Below are 5,137 nucleotides of genomic sequence, written 5' to 3' on the forward strand. Positions count from 1 at the left end.
TTTAAAAAAATTAATGTGACCTTGACCTGACCTTCGCTACGCAACCCAAGGTCAAACTGATGTGATCAGTAAATACATCTTTTTAAACGCCACAACTTTTGTCTGAAACATTTTTTTGTAAAACTTATATTTTTCCTGATATTCGGGCGTCCCGGTACTTTCCGAACACCCTGTATAACTTACAAGACTTGTATTGCGTGACTGAGATATACTCATATTGAAGCTAAAATTTACATGACGGAAATAAGCGAATAGTTTGATCAGAAATATTTCGTAATTAATGATATACAAATTTGCTATATACTACATACACGAAAATATTAGAAAAGTAAATTTTCATTATGTATATATTTATTTATTTATTTTTCATTTATATATATATATTTTTTTTTGTTCGAAGCTGCAGTTGGGATTGCTTGTTGTTTCAGTGGACGTGCATAATCTCAAAATTCTAAAAGTGGGACATTTTTCACGAAAAATCACAATCCCGAAAACTGAATATCAGAATAATATAATATTCCCAGAATAATAAAATATTCCTGATATAATAATAAAATATTCCTAATATTCCTGAAATATTGAAAGTATGCCATTATCCCGAAAAAGGATAACAATATCGAAAACTGTGTACAAGAATTATCTCCCGAAATATTGAAAGCATAAAGTTGTCAATAACTTGTCATACAGCTTTGCGACAACTTTACGTTTTCAATATTTCGGGAGACTGACCCTGTATTTAGTTTCCGGGATCGTGACTTTTCAGGACCATAATACATTTTCAATATTGCAGGAAAATTGTATTCCGATATTTTGTCCCGATCGATGTGTTGTTGTATTGCTTGACATTATTTGCAAAAAAACTGTTATACAAATTTATGGAATTGAGTTTTGATTAAAGGAAGCAGAATTTTTTATTCTTAATCTAAATCAAATTCAGTTTAAAAAATTATAAGTTCTGTTTTCTCTAATCAAGATGCATTTGATTGGTTCATTGTCCAATTGATTTAATTAAATTTTTTCTTTATCTAGCATTAAGGAGAGCATGACATATGCGAAAGATACAATTCAATATGGAAATATTTCTTCACACGCATTCCAAAGCTGTTGGAAAAAGTTGTATACTTGTTGAAAAACATTATTTCTGTGTATACGTACATACAGAAAAAAATTAGTAGAAAAATTTGAGGCATAATGAAATATTGTCGATAAAAAACTTTTTTAAGAGGTGTTGCCATGTAATGAAATCTTTTGAAATTATTATTGTTAGATGTCTTTTACTACGTGCATTTAGTCATAATATTTTCAACTGCAAAATATTGTTACAACTTGGATATTGCTTTATACGTTTACTGTAACGTTTATTCGTAACTGTATTGCAATTTGTTTGGTATATTTGCATAAAGTAAATAATGATAAAACTCTGCTTTTATTACTATGTACTTAACGTTATTAAATGATCTTTTATCATCATTTTATTTAAGTGTATGTGCAAATATCGACTATATATATGATTTTATACTATACTATAGAGAGAGAGAACAATTTGTTGAATCAAATAAACGTTTCTTTGGAATAATCCAAACAAATTTTTTGGTTGACATAACAAAAATATTTCTTTGAAACCAAGCCACAAATAAATATTTTTATTGCATCAAACAAAATTTTATTTGATCGATAAAAAAATTCGTTTGGATTCCAAAGAAGTGTTTATTTGATTCAACCAAATCGTTCTCTCTCCAATGAGCATACAATATTTAAAAAACATTTAAAAAACATTTGAAAAAACATTTTTAAAACATTCAAAATAATGAGATAAGTTCTCTTTTTTCATTAAGAAAACATTTTTTTAACGTTTGGAAAAATATTTTGTTTTTTAATATTTAATAAACGTTTATTTTAACGTTTAGAAAATGTTTTTTAAATGTTAAATTTTAACATTTAGAAAATTAAAAACGTTTTTTTAATAAAAAAGAGAACTTATCCCATTATTTTTAACGTTTTAAACATGTTTATGCAAATGTTTTTTAAATATTTTTTAAATATTCTTTGCTCTCTCTCTTTGGGTCTATGTACGTAATTCAAATTTATACATTTCTGAGCATAACGAGATTATGCCATTATGTTCTTAAAAAGTTAATTATTCCTTTTTGTGTGCTACGCTTAGAAAATTCATATAAAAAGATTACCAATATATTGATTGCCATTAATATTTTAATAAAAAAGGATATAGTTTTATCATCTCATAAAAAAGTATTGTCAATAATTATTATTAATTAAATGTGCAAAATAATATACATTTTTATACAGAGTATTTACGAAATACTTGGACAAACTTATGGGACGTATTCTTCTCCATTAAAATAAAGAAAAAAAGTGTATGTAAACACATAATCAAATATAAGTGGTTGCGAAGTAATAGTAAAACAAAGTTTATGTTAACATTACTATTAAATAATGATAAATAAACATTTAAACTATAACAGTCGAGATAAGTTCAGAACTCCGGCAAATATTGCACAGTCACGGCCGGTGGAACGTGCATGGCGGGTAATATGGCTCCAGATGCCGGTCCTCTCGCATCGGGATAATAATTACCCAAATATATGAATTGGGACGGATCAGTTGCATAGCCTCTACGTTCCTCAGACTTGAATCCGTCAGATTTTTATTTATGAGGACATTTAAAACATTTAAAAGAAATTTAAAGTGTATTCACAGCCTGTTAATAACGAATAGATGCTTCGCCAATATATTATTAATACTTGTAAGACTATATAGGATCATCCATAAACTTTTGAAATGGTTTGGCAACCCTTATTTCGCCGTGTTAATGTTTGTCTTTAATCAAATGGCGTCCATTTTGAGCATTTACTTAAATGCTTTCTTATGATTATTTAGTGGTAATGTTAACGTAAATTTTATTTTACTATAACTTTGCAACCACTTATATTTGATTATGGATTTATATAAACTCTTTTTTATTTTGACGAAATAATAAGCCCTAAAAATTTGTCCAAGCATTTCGTAAACATTCTGTATATTGCATGTATTATAAATCGTTTTTAAGCATTTTTGAAAATTATAATTGGAAAATAAACATGTTTTGCAAGGTACCTCATTTTGCCTCGTGTATAAAGCATAATGAGGTTAACCCTTTGAAGTTTCCAGGTACGTATATGTACCAGCACTAATCTCTCGAAGACTGAAAGTTTATTTTTAAATATAAAATGGTACGAGGATATACCACGCAGTTTTCTGCACGCGTGCAAAATACGACAGCTGAATATTGCATTTCAGGTTATGTTTTGACTATTTAGTTAATGTGCTACAAGTGTGTATGTCAGATTTTGACTCTGTATTCTAAAAAAACGTATATTTATTGTAATATTACGGTATATTTTTTGTAATATTGCGATTTTGTTTTCCTAAATCAGATAAGATTTTACTAATATAACTATTGTTTGAAGATTTTTTGCAAAAATTTTTGCCTCTTTGCAAAAATTGCTTTTCTAAATATAACTTATAATCACCCCTTTGTTTCAATATAATGTTGATAAGAAATAAATTATTTTGCAAGACAAAACTGTTGGTTTATTTGTTTACCATACTTTAAAACTGATAGTACATATATAACCAGCACCTCTTTACAACCTTTACCTATTTGTATATTAAAATATATAACCAGGCCTTTTATTAGACTTATACTAATTATCAAAAACTATAAAAGTTACAGATAACATATTGAAAATTTGTCTTCAAAGGGTTAAGTGACACTTTCAAGAGAACGATAATTTTGTCCTTTTTAACTCTTGTTTTACAGCAAAATTTGCGTTTTTTATAGTAAACATTTCAAAGAACGTTTTCATGCAATATGAAATTGAAATTATTTATTTCTAATATATATTTAAAACTTATTTAAATTTTACAGTCTGCATTATGCCCCAAATTCTCTTCTATAGACTTACTCATCATATATTCAAATTAACAATCATTGTTTTAAATTTTAAAGCCTTAATTTTCAATAATGTTATAATTTTATTTAAATATTATAATAGTTTCATAAAGAGTCCAATATGATTATTTTGATAAAAATGATATCTTTTGTTTTGATATTTAAAAACATTACCTTTCAATCCAATATTTTGTGATTCTACGTTAACGAAAATTATTCTGAATAATAAAAACACAAGTTTCTTTCGCATGCTTAAATCATATAAAATATATTGTTGCAAGTAACTTATCTTCATTTAATGCTATGGAATCTCATTTGAAAATTAATATGTCAAAAATAAAAATATTTGTTAAACAAAAATGTTCTTTTTTGTATATAGTTTCATTTTTCCCTTTCTAGGTTTCTTACTTTCTTGAAATTTTTTTCAAGAAACATCTTAGCCGGGCAAGACTGCTATGTTGTACTTCTTCTGTCAATGAATATTTATATTTTCGAGAAAAATTTTCTGCACGTGGAATATCGACGATGAAAAGTCAAATCAAAATGGTCTCCATGCATTGCGTCTCGTCCGCGTTTTTAGTCCCTCACGACTATTGCAATGGACCATCGAAAAACTTGGATATCGGCCGTATCGATGACCTCTGTCTGCCGGATCTCTACCTGCGCTATTTCCAGTCGCGATAGATTTTCATACGCGACCGCGCAACATTCGAAATGACGAATGATCGGCCACATTGGCCGCGCCGGCTGTCGCACATTTGCCTCCGTATCCGGTGCGCCGTTTATCGTTAAAAACGATTAATTATTCGTTTGATAAGCGCCGTACGTTCAATTGGCGAGTCCGACTTGTCAATCGGCGACAGTTCGCGCTCGCGCGCGTTATTATCGCGAGTCGGCATCGGCGCCCGCATAAATGCATTGCATTTACGTTCCGCCTGCTGCTCCGAAATTTCCCACCGAAATTCACGTCGCGTCACGTCGCGCCGCATCGCATCGTGTTCGCATTTCGACCGATCCACAACGTTGACCGACGGTCGAAGTGTAACCGCGCAAATGTGCATAATATGTAACGTCATCTGAATTAGATACAAACGGAATGAAATTCGTAATATATAACGTTATATATATATATATATATATATATATATATATATATATATATATATATATATATATATATATATA

The 5,137-nt window shown here is 29.0% G+C and overlaps 1 protein-coding gene across 3 annotated transcripts in view; it reads right to left on the reverse strand.

Moving 5' to 3' along the window:
* LOC116850782 (Kv channel-interacting protein 1) overlaps positions 1–5,137 on the reverse strand; it is a 218,057-nt gene that overhangs the window by 24,190 nt on the left and 188,730 nt on the right. The window lies entirely within an intron of this gene.

The sequence above is a fragment of the Odontomachus brunneus genome, unplaced genomic scaffold (genome assembly GCF_010583005.1).
Source record: "Odontomachus brunneus isolate Ranch 3 - 2012 unplaced genomic scaffold, Obru_v1 Obru_scaffold_155, whole genome shotgun sequence".
NCBI lineage: Eukaryota > Metazoa > Arthropoda > Insecta > Hymenoptera > Formicidae > Odontomachus > Odontomachus brunneus.